The sequence below is a fragment of the Erythrolamprus reginae genome, chromosome 7 (genome assembly GCF_031021105.1).
Source record: "Erythrolamprus reginae isolate rEryReg1 chromosome 7, rEryReg1.hap1, whole genome shotgun sequence".
Classification (NCBI taxonomy): Eukaryota; Metazoa; Chordata; class Lepidosauria; order Squamata; family Dipsadidae; genus Erythrolamprus; species Erythrolamprus reginae.
In genome coordinates, this window is record NC_091956.1 from 27,825,093 (window position 1) to 27,840,245 (window position 15,153).

Consider the following 15,153-nt stretch of genomic DNA (forward strand, 5'->3'; position numbering starts at 1 on the left):
TGCTTTTTCACCCTCTGTGCATGCAGAGAAAGCTTTGCACATGCGCAGAAGTCTTTGCATATGTGCATACGGTTAAAAACAAGAAAATGGCGATGTACAGGCGGGTGGATGGAGCCTTATGCTGCTGCCACCGGTTTTCCAAACCACTGGCAGCCACTACTACTGGTATGTCCGAACTGGGACAAACTAGTATCATTTCACCTCCTGCTTCAATCCCTAAAAATGAACTTTCCATCTTTTACTCTTTCTGTGAAAAACTAAAGTGAGCATGCAATTTCAAAATATATATATGAAAAAATATATGCTTGGTATCATATATCTTATTTTTAAAACACTTATTGTAATCAATAGCTATCTAATATGTTTGGGAAGCTGAAAGGATGTAAATTAAGAAGGATTTTCCATAAGTAATCCTTTTTTTAAAAAAGCAGATTTCATTAGTAGAATGACATATTTTATCATGTATCTGCACTTTGGTGGTAAGGAATATAGACTCCGAGTCTTCGGAGAGGGGCGGCATACAAATCTAAGTAATAAATAAATAATAAATAAATGTTAACTAGAAAACCCATGACATGTTGGTTCATTCATCCTTCTCTGTCTGACTTGCAGAACCTCCTCCCACTTCACTGGGGGTACCAGGAATGAAAGAATCATGGACCATGAGAAAAATTGGTTTCCCAAAGCCCATTCAAGCATTTTCCCCAGGGCCATTCCAGCCACCCTTTCCTCACAAACAGACATATCAGATATCAGCAGACATATCTGCTACCAGTTCTGGTGAACCTATAGCATCAGCAGCGGGAGGCTCCGTCCACCCACCATCACTATAGATGTTTTGTTCATGCGCAGAAGCATCGTGTGCAAATGAAGCAAGTGTTCACAGTTCCAAACATGTAGCTAAGAAAAGTGAAACCCACTACTGAGTTAGTTCCTTGTCCTTCCTCTTTCTAAATACAATATAGGCTTGTGCCATTTCCCCCTCTCTTTATGGTCCTTAAAAAAGCCCTGGTGAAGTCTTCTCCTTCTCTTTCTTCTCCTCAAATGGCCTGCAGAGGTGCCTATCACTTTGCTGGTGGGAGGGAGAACAATAGAAGTGGTGGGCAATATGAAAACTGTACCCCACTTCCCATTCCATAGTGTCCATAGGGTCCCTATGAGTCTCCTATGTCCAAAGAGAAAGTTATTTATATATATATTGGATTGGATACTGTAGCCTAGAGGTTAATTCTCTGCCTTACAAGGCAAAGGTTGCAGGTTTAAGTCCCAGTCAGGGTATGGCTAGCTGATGAAGCCAAAATAAGGCAGAAATAGATCTATCCTAGTCTCCCTTAATTTTCAAATTCAGCAAAAACATGTGTGTATTCTTGTGTCTGTGAACACAACTGGTGAAATGGGACATCATGGGGTAAAATTTCTTCAATCAAAGAACCTCAAATATGCTAAACATTACGGAATACATACCAAATCTAGGACCCACGACTCCAATGGATCTGCATTTGGCAACATTTGGAAAACATTTTGTGACATAATAAATTATTTTGTGAAATAGTATAGAATGCTTTAAACATGGAAACTTCTGATGTTTGACTGTGCTATATCATTCAGCATGGGCTTCTTTCAAGGCAAATATAACTGAATATCTCCTTGAATTTTTAACAATTTTTCCAGTACATTAGAAGCTCTGTCACTTTTGAAGGCATTGAGGAATTGAAGAGAAAATATATCTGAAAAAAAAATGACCCAATGGCTCATAGGTAATCTAGTAAAATATATATAATTGCATTACACGTTTCCTGAAATATTGATAATGGATGACATTGTGAGCTAGAGCACATTAGAAAATATATAAAATTATTATTTCATTTTAACAAAATCAGTACGTCCTCCACATCAGCTTTTACACCTTTTTATTAATTGACTCTTTATTGATAAAGAAAAGTGCCTATGAAAACTGTAAGATTTGATTTGATATGTTTATAAAACCCTCTAATATTCTGAATATACTTACTTATATATATTAATAAGAGGATGATACTCCACATACCAGTGGTAGGTTTCTCCCAGTTTTGACCAGTTTGCCTGAACTATTAGCGACCCGCTAGTAATGTAATTTTTGCGTCTCAGATCCTGTTCTCTCTGTGCTAGTCCGTGCATACTTCTGTATTTTTTCAGAATATTTGACAGTTTTTTCATTGTTTGGATGGCTTCTCCTTGTCCCGTTTTGAAAAAAGCCCTCCCATTCTTCCCCAGTTTATTTCTTTGCCCAAAGCACAGTTGATCAGTGTTAAATCAGTACTAGGAGGCTGATTCAATGCAACAGATTTATTTTACGAGGCATAACAGAAGAACCTCTCACTATAACAATCAATTACCAACAAGGGCAACGGCTATTCCGTTGCCCTATTTATACATTTTGTTTAGGCGGGAACTTTCTTAAGACGGCCGTTTAATTTTGGCGGTTCTTTCTATTCAAGCCGCGTCTTAACCAATCAATGAATTTACAGCTTATTTTCTTTTCGGACATAACAATCAGCGCCTCAGCTGTGTTTCGGGCTGAAACCACCTTCTGAGCATGCATGGAAGTGAAATAGTTGCGATACGTACTGGTAGCAAAGTAAGTGGGACCCACCCCTGGCACATTCATAAGGTTACTTCTGAATCAGTAGTATTAGAAAGGATACAGTTGGAATTTAAAAACATCAGAAAGTGTTTGAAAGGTTAATGCTCTGAATGAACTCTGGTGAAATAAAAGCAGCTTCTCTATATATATTCAACAGAACAGGAAAAGAAAACAGAATTCAACTGCTCAATAACAATAGCTAAATGCTAGAAGGTTAACAAAGAGATAACACATCCACTCAAAATCAATTTTGATCCAGTCTTACCCACAGGAGTCTTTATACTACACCATGAAATTGTGAAGAGAGCTATGAGGGCAGGATTTAATCCTTAGATAGACAGGTTCATTGCCAAGGAATCCGACTCTATTCTGAATGAGTTTAAATCTCAAGCCCAAATGGTCTGTCCTAAACTTTTACAAATTATTTTTTGAGAAATTCTACAGAACTGAAAAAGTACCAGTTATCTCTATCTTCAAATAAATGAACAAAATTAGGGAACTATACATTATGGTAGGCGTGGCAGGAAAAGAATACCCTCCCCACTCCTGGGGGAAGGATATTGCAAAATCTCCATTCCCATTCCACTCTGGGGCCAGCCAGAAATAATATTTATTGGTTCGGTGAACTACTCAAAATTCCTGTTACCAGTTCTCCCGAACCTGCTGAATTTTACCCCTGAAATAACTGCTATATCTATGGGCTGTATCTATAGGATAAATTAGGCAGACCTAGTAGTAAATATATCTTGTAAAGGTGCCTACTTCAATGTTTTCCAGAAAACTGCTTTTTCTGAAAGCTGAAAGCACAAGATTACATCCAAGAGAAGGAACACCTTCAAGTTATTTTAGCCTTAAATTGCTTAGGCCTTGAAAGGTAACTATAGCATATTGGATTGGTTCCAGAAATAACTGGGAATATGATGTAATTCTTTAAATATCTGCAGTTAAAAGGTCAGAATTATGTTCTTCCTCAATGGTAGCTTCTTGTTTAATGCCTTATAGAAAATCTAGCCAGACGATTTAGAGATATAAGTCTGTGTATCCAAGCCATTCTTGTCCAGGAGCAGTCATAGTTAGGCCTCCAATGGCAATGCTAGTTCATAGTATTCTGTAATATCTGAACAAAAAATATTGGCCATAATATACCCCTGGTGGACTGGGACCAAATTTGGAAAAGAAACATTAAATTAACCAAATCAACCACGTAGAAGAAAATCAATATAAAATGTTTTATTGGTGGCACCTGGCTCCAAATAGATTGGCTAAAATATAGGTGCAAAAAAGAGCAACCGAGATGGGCATGGATAGCCTAGAGAAAAGGAGGGCCAGAGCGGACATGATAGCAGTCTACAAGTATACTAGGGGATGTCACAGAGAGGAGGGGATCACTTTATTCTTCAGGGCACCAGAGGGCCGGACGAGGAACAATGGCTGGAAGCTGACCAAGGAGAGATTCAACATGGAGATAAGGAGGAACTTCCTGACGGTCAGAGTGGATGCTTGGGCAGGGGGTTGAACTCGATGGCCTTCATGGTCCCTTTCAACTCTAACAATAAATAAATAAGTAAATAAGTAAATAAGTAAGTAAATAACAAACAAACAAACAAACAAACAAACAAACATCCAAATTGTAATCAGATTTGCTGGAAGTGTAAAAAGGAAATCGGCACCTTCTTTCATGCATGGTGGACGTGTTCCAAAGCTAAAAAATATTGGAAAACCTTCATAGATGGTTACAAAAAATAACAGGAATCATGGTTGAATTTACCCCAGAACTATTATTACTAGGCATTATTAGGAAAATATACCCCTAAAATATGAAATATTTATTGTTATATATTGTGATGGTGGCTAGAATCACCTATGCATAAAAATGGAAGGACTGTAAAGTAGCTGGAGATAAAGAGTCAATTAAAAAAAACCTGACTGTGCAGAAATGGACCGGTTAACCATGGAATTGAATGACAAAAAAGATTCGGACTATTATTCTACCTGGACAATGTGGTATTAATGGATGCAAAAGAGGAAAGAAAACTCACAATGAATATACAGATATATAAACGTATAATATATAGATAAGAACGTTAAAATACGGACGTTGAACAACTTGAAAATACAGTACTTAATTTATATGCATGTAAATGTATGCTTGTACGTTGTGTTTGTATTTTTTTAATGTATATATTTAATAAAAATTATTTTTTTTTAAAGTATTCTGTAATGTATTGGTACAATGCTTTTTATTCATTATTTTATAACGAGTTATATAATTCATTATATAATTGCTTATGAAGTCCTCAAATTCTTAATATAAATCACCAGGTAAGCTATTTTATGTATGTGTTTTTTCTTCTCAATGTTGTACCCTTCCTGATAAGAAACAAAGATTTGAGACAGACTAAAAATATTGATTTTAGTATCTAAATTAAAATAAATTTCAAAGGACAAGCTTAGCCATTTGGCTGAAACCCCCTCAGTGGGAGCATCTGTGCTAGCACATTCTATTGATGTCCTATTAAATTCAAAGGACATGGTTTGTGTCTAACAAAATCTGGCTGAAAAGCAGGAAGACTCTGCCAAATCTTGGGAACTTATTTTCCATGCAAAATGGAAAATGTTAATCTACGCAAAGGTGTGCAAAATTCATAATTCAGGAAGAACTACAATTCAAGGGACTCTAGCTGGGAAACAAATAAGATTCAGGGCAGTTAAAATTTAATTGGCCTGCAATACATTTTGGCTTGTTGAAAATAAAAAAAAGGAATATATTGAGAATATTGCAATTAATTATTGCTATTACTGAAACTGAATAACAAATTTAAAGACAAAAATCTGCACAAAAACTTTCATGAACATTTTTCTCATCTGATTTTTTCCTTAATTTTATTATTGTAATGTATAATTTTGTAATGTATGATTTTGTAATGTATAATTATGTAATGTATATTTTTTTACATATATATTTTAGTTATTATTTTTTCCCAATAATTCCATGTATAGCAAGGGTGGGCAATTAATTTTGCCATGGGGCCGCATGAGAAATTGGGATGGTTTTAGAGGGCCGGACTAATATAATTAACTCAGTTCTACCCAATACTGTATAATTTCCTCCTTTCCTTTCTCCTCCCCTTTCCATTCCTTCTTTCCTTCCTTTCTTTTCCTGTTTCATTTCTTTCCTCTTTCCCTTTTCTCCCCTCCCATTTCTTCTCTTCCCTTTCTCTTTCTTTCCTTTCCTTCCTTCCCTCCCCTTTCCTTTCCCGTTCCATTCCTTTCCTCCTTTCCTTTCCTTTTCTAAGTGGAAGTTTCATATTTTATTGCAAATCATTCTGATTGTGGAAAAATGAAATATAAATTATTTTAATAAGTAAGGAATGTCCTGTTATATTGACAGCACACCTAAAGATGGGGTCCCAAAACTTGGCAACTTTAAGACTTGTGGACTTCAGCTCCCAGAATTCAACACCCAGCTATGCTGGCTGGAGAATTCTGGGAGTTAAAGTCCACAAGTCTTAAAGTTGCCAAGTTTGGAGACTTCTGTTACAGAGCTTCTAATAAAAAAAGAAAAACTTTTGTAGTATCATTTATCTTTCCCCCTTCCCCCTCTCTTTCTCTTCCCCCTCCCCCCCTCTCTTTTTCCACTTTCCAAAGCTTTTTTCTGAGTGGCTTTTAACAAGCTTCCCCACCCCCCACTGCTTTTGCAAGCTGCAGCTATTTTCTCTTGTGTCTGTATGAACACTCTGCCCAAGTCCATGCAGGGAAACTTACGGGTGTTCCAAGCCCCTCCCAACTCTTTTTCCTGCGTGGCTTTCACCTTGGAGAACAAGCTGCCTGCAGGTCTCCCTCCCTCCCTCCCTTACTCCCTCTCTCTCTCTCTCTCTCTCTCTCAAGCAGCTCCAATGATCTCCAGCCGGTGTTCAAGCCTCCAGCTACTAGGTAAAACCGAGACTCACAGATAGCTGGCGAGCCAGTTACAGACAGTGGGCGGGCTGGATGCGGCCCACAGGTCGCATTTTGCCCAGGTCTGATGTATAGCCTACCTTGCAATTATATCACAAAATTCAGAAAAATGTAAACTTTAAAGTAAGACTTCTAAATAAAGTTTAGAAAGTTGTGTAAGAGAATTTTTAGGAAAAGTTTATTTAACATTATTTCAGAACATGTCCAGAAAAGCAAGATATAAACTTAATAATTTAAAAAAACCTCAAATACTTTAATCTCTCAAATTTAAGATATGAAATCTTCCAAATGTAGGCATCATTAGTCAAAATTTATCCATAGGTCTGTTTGGTTTTGATGCTTGTTTCTGATGGAATTGAAAATTTCTGCAGATGTGTGGCAAGATTTGTAAGCATAGTAACATAAATAGGCATGGGGGCCTGAACATGTGATTATTATTACACTTTACTACAAATACTATTCTTGATGAGTACTAATTATAAAGAAGAGTTCATATGCTTATTATATTACATTCTAACCATTTATTCTTAAATAAATCTGAAAAAATAAAAATGAATATATTTGTCACCAATGTGGATACATACATCTAAAATGGTTTCAAATTGAGCTGGGTTATATTTTTCATACAACATAAAAACTGAGCATATCATTGGGTGTTCATGCATAGCATATCAACAGTTAATGGAAAATATGACTATTTCCTACCTTATATTGAATATGTTCATACAACCATTTGAAATGTTCATTTGTTGTTGTTTTGTTAAAAAAAATCAAAGTATTTAAGCAGCTTTAGTTAAAAGTGTTTAGGCCACATTAGTTTTAGGGAAGACAGAGAAAAATATTTGACCTGCATTTCTAATAGCTAAAATATTAAGTTTCTGTATATTTGACTCATACCACGGACAGTACAAATCTTATTATCTGGCTGAAGGTTATAGATAATAGCATAATAATAGTATCAGAATGATGGTGGTACAGTGTTCCCTTGATTTTCGCGGGTTCGAACTTCGCGGAAAGTCTATACAAAGCGTTTACAAAGTTTTTCAAAAATATTAATTAAAAAATACTTTGCGGGTTTTTTCCCTATACCACGGTTTTTCCCACCCGATGACGTCATATGTCATTGCCAAACTTTCATCTGCCTTTAATAAATATTTTTTTTAATGAACTTTAATAAATAAACATGGTGAGTAATAATCTGAATGGTTGCTAAGGGAATGGGAAATTGCAATTTTGGGGGTTAAAGTGTTAAGGGAAGGCTTGTGATACTGTTCATAGCCAAAAATAGTGTATTTACTTCCGCATCTCTACTTTGCGGAAATTCAACTTTCGCAGGCGGTCTCGGAACGCATCCCCCGCGAAAAGCGAGGGAACACTGTATATCAGATGTGGATTCCTCCCAGTTCAGACTAGTTTGCGGAACTGGTAGCAACCACCTGATGATGTCAAGATGACATCATGGAACTGATTCAATCAGTACCGGTCCATGGGCGCTGTCATCTTTTTTTTTTAAATTTTTAATTATTTTTCTTCTGAGCATGGGCAGAAGCTGAATTTCCAGCACTGTATTCATGCATCACCTTCTTGGTTTTGGATTTTTTTAAAAAAATTGGTACTGCGCATATGTGCGTCCATGAGACGCATCCATGTGTGTGGGAGGAAACAAACCAGCAGCCCTTGGAGTGAAACCCCTGACTAAAAAATCCTTTATTTTATGAATAAATCAAACACTTTATTGATGTAAGCACACATAATGAAAGCAGGTTTTAAAAGACTCGGAGAAGGGAGGATTTTCTTTTTAGAAGCTAAATGTCAACAAGGAACAGGAAAAATGCCAAACGCGGCCTAATTAGCATTACAATAGATAACAAAGTCCATTTATCACTTAAGCATGTGATTTATGCTCACCAGATTCCTGGCAACAAGCATCCATCTGAGAATGAGTGTTATTGAGGCAGAAATCATGGTTTTAAAGCTTTGTTCAAGCACACCCCCAGTTTCACATCTCTTCCATTGAACAATGTTGAATCTCCACACCCCATTTCCCAAATCCTTTGCCTTTATATTGCCTGGAAGTGACATCACACCTCAAAGAGGCTAAGGCTGTAAGATAATACCTTTTACTATGTAACTCCTCTCACCTTCTCAATAATCTTCTATAGCAAGGGTCAATCCTTTGACTTTCTCCTCTCATGTCTTCCTCATCCTCCGACTGGGACCTCTACTGGTTGCTCAGGCTCACTCAAGTCACTTTCTCCCCCTCCATCTCTCTCTGCTTCATCTGTCAAACCCCCTGCCCCAGGGTATCCAGAGGGGTCTGGCTCACCCTCCTCAGAATCAGACATGACCTGAGGTGGACAAAGAGCACTCACAACAAGGTCAGTTAGAACCCACCCTTGTGGTATATATTTTATATTGTCTGTCCTAAATTCAAGCATTAGCATTTAACTATTTGGGATGGTACAGAGACATTGGGCTCATCCTTAGGGTTAAATTACATGCCAAGCTTAGGGCTTGAACTGACAGAAAAGTATATCAATTTAAATTTTATTGTCCAGTGCCAATCTATTCCATTATGGCAATGAAGCTGATGACCAGCACTGTTTTTACTACTTTAGCGCCAAGTTAAGGGGATATTGTAGCAGAGGAAGCTATATCGATAAGGGGCGAGTACAAGTGCACTAGAATGCCTTCAGTCCCCTGTCCTATTGCTCTCCTATATCTCCTATACCTTTCTTCTATTCCTATATCTCTTCTTCTATTCTTTCATTGATATGTTCTGTTACTATATCTTCTTTTCTATTATTTCTTAGATATATTTTACTATGAGTATCTCTTGTATAACCTTCATCATGTATTTTATTATGTGTATATAGATATATACCCACTAAAACCCTCATTGTGTATTGGACAAAATAAATAAATAAAATAATAAATAAATAAAATATCAGTCTACACCTCAACAAATGAGGACTTTGGTAGCACCTTTTCTGATTAACAAGTTTCATCAAAAGGCAGAAGCTTCTTGCGAGCTGTGTCTCACTTCATCAGAAAAGCTCCTGCCTGTTTTCTTTTTAAATGTTAGTCAGAAACGGTGCCATGCAGCCAGATTCTTTCTGAAGTTAAGGAGAGCAATTAATGTCTTTTCCCTGCCACCAAGCATCACAGGGTTGGTATGAAAACAATCACCAATCACTCTCTCTAAAGTGAGGATGAAAAAAGGATGGGACAGATTGAATGGAAGGTTCGGTGATCTGTCAAGTTGCTTAACAGATGGCAAACACGGAGGGAAAGGAGGCAGAAAAGGATAAAGCAGGAGAGGCTTCTCACAATAAGGCAACTGATCCCTTGTGCCTTTTCTGGGGGGAAAATAGCCCCAATGGACATGGGTGAATAAGGCCATAAGATGAATCTTGAGGAGCAATGTAAGGGCATGGCTGGGAAAGTGAGCAATAAACTTTCAGTTCTCTTGTCCAAAGATACCCATAAGAAGCAGATGGGGCTATTAAAATAGGATGGTATAGGTAAAATTCTGCTGATCCTCCCATGGTGCATTGCACACAAAAACCTGAGAGCATCAACAGTGCAAGAGTGACAGGGCAACAGTGTAGTGTTCAAGAATTAATAAAAGTAATAAAAACAATAAAGGTCTGGCTCTAAGAAACTCAGTATCATCCGAAGCATCCAAAAACAAAACAAAACCTGTAATACACTTAATAGTGACAGAATCAGAAACATATACAGCTGGCAGAACCCAACTTTCCTTCCCAATATAAATTGACCTTTTGTGCAAGCCCAAGATTCAAACAGTCTTTCAAAAGAATATCAAACTGGTGTTCAAATAACACATTTAATGCTCTTTTTCAGGACCAGAAGTCCTACATTGCTGTAGGTTGCTTGTATCCTTATTATTTATATTAATACTGATTGGTTCTTGATTGCTTATTTGTACCCTATTCTACATTATGATTCTTAACAAACGTATCTTTTCTTTTGGGTATACTGAGAGCATATGCACCAATGAGAAATTCCTTGTGTGTCCAATCACACCTGACCAATAAAGAATTCTATTCTATTCTATTCTATTCTATTCCATTCCATTCCATTCCATTCCATTCTAATTTCCTCCCACTTATGACTGTGTGACTTTAACTTGTTGATAGTATGCTTAAGATTTTTATTAATATTGATTGTTTTTCATTGCTTATTTGACCCCTATGACAATCATTAAGTGTTGTACCTCATGATTCTTGACAAATGTATCTTTTCTTTAATCTACACCGAGGACATATGTGCCAAAGACAAATTCCTTGTGTGTCCAATCACACTTGTCCAATAAAGAATTCTATTCTATTCTATTCTATTCTATTCGCTACCCCGAGTCTTTGGAGAGGGGCGGCATACAAATCAAATCAAATCAGATCAGATCAGATCAAATCAAATCAAAAAATAAATTCTATCCTATCCTATCCTATCCTATCCTATTCTAGCTTGACAGGGGGTATAGAAAGCTCCAGTGAGGCTTCCATACACAGACACCTCTGTAAAAGGCCAGGTATTGGTTCCTATCTGCTACCCCAGCCAAAAGGACCTTGGAAGGAGTGCATCAAAATGGTGTGGGAGAGGGAGAGATATTGATTTGAGGAACTAAAAGGGGCTGGCAGATCCCCACCATTGACTAGATCAACAACAACTGATGATGAAGAAAGTAAAGACGGACAAATTCCTTGTGTGTCCAATCACACTTGGCCGATAAAGAATTCTATCTATCTAATGAGATGGATCTTATCAGGAAATAATGTGGGAAATAATGGATATTTTTCCCGAACGCCATTACTCTACTAAACAAATAATTCCCTCAACACTGTCAGACTTTTTACTAAATCTGCACTTCTATTCTACTAGTTTTTCTCACCATTCCTATTATCCTTTCCCTCCCTCTTAGGACTGTATGATGGTAACTTGTTGCTTGTATCCTAAGATTTTTATTAATATTGATTGTTTCTTCATTGCTTATTTGACCCCTATGACAATCATTAAGTGTTGTACCACATGATTCTTGACAAATGTATCTTTTTCTTTTATGTATGCTGAGAGCATATGCACCAAGGCAAATTCCTTGTGTGTCCAATCACACTCGGCCAATAAAATTCTACTCTATTCTATATCATAGGATATTTTTCTGCTTAGTTATTAGTTGGGATGAGACAAAGATCATACATGAGGACATTGCATTAAAAAACCAGTTACAGTTAGTCCTTGACTTTCAACCACAGTTGATCTGAACATTTCTATTGTTAGGTGAGATTAAGTGTGGTTTGCCCCATTTTTATGATCTTTCCCACCACTGTTAGGGGACTCACTATAGTTATTAAGTTATTAATTGTAATACAGTTGTTTAGCGAATCTGGCTTCTCCATTGACCTTACTTGTAAAAAGATAAAAATCACATGACCTTGGGAGACAGCAACAGTCATAAGTACAAACCAGTTTGCCCAGCATCTGGATTTCAGTCACATAACCATGGAGAGTCTACAAGGTCATAAGTGTAAAATCACTTTTTTTCAGTGCCATCCACTGTAATTTTGAACAATCACACAATGATTTGTTGTTAAATTGAGGAGTACCTGTACTATATTCATTAAGGGAAAGTAAAGAATTACCCTACAGGAACCCCCTTACCTGCTTGGTATTGAAACCTGAAGGATTTATAGTTTTCTAGATCAAAGGAATGGTAAATCCCATGAATTCTGCGCAAGATCTTGTCAATCTCAAATCAAATAGAAGTCTCCCACTCTGTGCCAGCTGTACCCTCATGCTTTGCAATTGTCTTTTTTGTATATTATTAAGGTGGCCTATCAACTCAGGACAGGATTTAGGGGGTGTAAGAGAAAGTAGGAAAGAAGGAAAGAAAGAAAGGAGAGAGAGTAGAAGGGGAGGTAAGGGGTAAGGAGGAAGGAAAGAGGAAGAAGGAGAGACAGAGTAGGAAGAAGGAGGAGATGGTAGTAGGAAAGGGGAGAGAAGGTGTAAGAAAGTAAGTACAGTACTTACTAGAGGTGGAATAGCCACCTGAGCTAGAAAGAGGGGAGTGGAGAGAGGGAAGGTTGACAAGGATTGAATGAATAAAATTAAAATTGGAATGTAACTTATATATTGTACTATTGTTTTTAAGCGACAACATATGTATATTGATTTCTATTGAAGGTATACGTAATGTATGTTATCTATGGAGGGAAAAAATAAAAAACTTTTACTGGCAATTGTCTTTTTGGTGATGGAAAAAAATAATCACTCTTCAAACTTTTCATTTGTTTTTTTTCTTGCTTTTTTTTTAAAAAGGGGGGGCAGGTGCAGAGGGGAAGCATCAGCTCCCCAAACCCCATGAGTGGCATTTTTCACACCAGGATCCAGGGCAGACAAGTTAGAAGGGAGGTGGATTCCCAACATACAAAAATGACAGATTGTCACTTTTTACTTGTACACTTTCCATGGCCAATCTCTATGAATGGTGTGTATGCATAGGATTGTGATAGGTTTTTTTACCGGGTCTGTTTTTAAAATTATATCCGACTTCTTTTCTTATTGTACCTTTTTGTATTGGTTTTTATATTATTTTGTAAGCTGCCCCGAGTCCTTCAGAATTTGTTGACAGAGAAGTCAAATAAATAAATAAATAAATAAATAAATAAATAAATAAATAAATAAATAAATAAATAAATAAATAAATAAATAAATAAATAAATAAATGAATTAATGAATGAATAAATAAATAAATAAAAATATTATTATTATTGTTATTGTTATTATTATTATTAATAATAATAATAATTTATTAGATTTGTATGCTGCCCCTCTCTGATGATGGTAATAAATAAATAAATAAATAAACAAACAAATAAATAAACAAACAAACAAACCTTGTGTTTATATAAACTACTACTTACCTATAGATCGTTTTAAAAATAAAATAAAATAAAATAAAATAAAATAAAGTAAGCAAGCAAATCTTGCAGGACTGGCTAATCAATCAATCAATCAATCAATCCCCGGGAGGAGTTGTGTGCCGGAATCTAGTGGGTCTCTCTGAATTCGCTCCTGTTGGAATGTATAGAAGTCCACCCTCGTCCGGAGAGTCAGCGTGACATCACAGCGACTCCTAGTCCTTGAAAACCTTGAGGGCGATCAGCTGAAGGAACGGCCCGGCTTCTCCTCCTCCTCCAAGAGCCGCCTCTATAATTCCGATGTAGACACGAGGCGGAGGGAGAAAAGAAAGAGAGAGAGGCAGGGAGGGGGGGAAAAGCATAGCTAGGCAAGGCGAAAAGAAAACAGCAGCAGCAGCAGCTGTTAGACGGGTGATTAAGTAATTCTCCTAGTCTTTTTTTTCCCCCACCTCCTTTCCCCTCACGCTTCTTCTTGCTGTGCCGAGACTGCTCCCTGGTGTAATTCCGAGGTCTCCAAAAAGAAAAAAGAAAACGGCCTTTTTATTTATTTGTTTATTTCCCCCCCACGGCGTGCTGGTGAGAAATGAATGAGCGAGAGGGAGGCAGGAAGGGCGGCCCGCCTTATTCCAGGCTAAATTGTTTTGCAAAGAACAGGGCATATCAATAAAATGTGACCGGCGCTGCTAAGAGGAGTTCGGCGGAGGGAAGGGATGGAGGCAGCTTCCAGGGAGAGTATTTGAGACGCAAAGGCTGCTCGCTGGGAAGCACGCGGAGTAAGCGAAGAGAAAAAGAAGAAGAAAGGGGGGGAACCCCACCTCTTTTCTCTCCTACGGCGCGAAGTCAAGAGAAGGCATCATCGCTTCCTCTTCTTTCAAACCGCTACTTTGAAAGGATCATCTGGTCCGGGTAAGTTTATTTTGCAGTTTACACAGGACGTGGTTTATTTTTAAGACAAGTTGTCGCCTCGCGCGACTTTGGCTGGATTTATTTGGACCCACCTTGCATTTCAACTCTAGGGAGAACGCAAGTTAAAAGCGAAAGGCTTTTTGAAAGAAAATAAAAGAATGAACAATAAATAAATACTGTGGACCTGGCATGGAGGAGGTGGGTGGGTGGGGGAGATGGCAGCCCTGACGCTTTGCATTTCATTATTAGAGATGGAGTTTCCCCATCCGACTGGTACAATAACAGTGATCATAAATATATTTAGTTTCCCTATAGTTATCATGAATTAAGTATGTCTATTTTGTTCCCTTGTTGATTGCTTGTCAGGGTTGACTCTGAGCTTTAAAATGTAGACTGACTTTAGCTGTAAACTAGAGAACAAAACAGAGTCGGGGAGAAACCTTGACGAAATTGAATAAAGTTGTGATTTGTGCCGGTTGCCCCAGCACACTGTCAGCTGAATGATCAACGTTCCCATCCAGGGTTTTTTTTTTAACGAGCAAGTTTTTTCAAAAGTTATGTTTACCGGGAACAATAACTATTTTAATCTGTTTGCCCTGATAACTGAGCTGGTAGGAAAGCCAACAAGCATATTTGTTGGATTCCACCGATTTTGTAGTTAAATAATGACTGTATGGGATATTGAGAGGAACTGATGCTCCATGTTTACAACTTAACAACTGTTTA

General features: G+C 37.4%; 1 protein-coding gene across 1 annotated transcript in view; it reads left to right on the top strand.

The window, feature by feature from the left end:
- The first annotated feature begins 14,220 nt into the window (after positions 1-14,220).
- LOC139169905 (bifunctional heparan sulfate N-deacetylase/N-sulfotransferase 4) overlaps positions 14,221-15,153 on the top strand; it is a 178,893-nt gene continuing 177,960 nt past the window's right edge. Inside the window, exon 1 of the mRNA XM_070756573.1 lies at positions 14,221-14,427. The gene's annotated coding sequence lies outside the window, so the exon portion shown is untranslated. The remainder of the gene's footprint in view (positions 14,428-15,153) is intronic.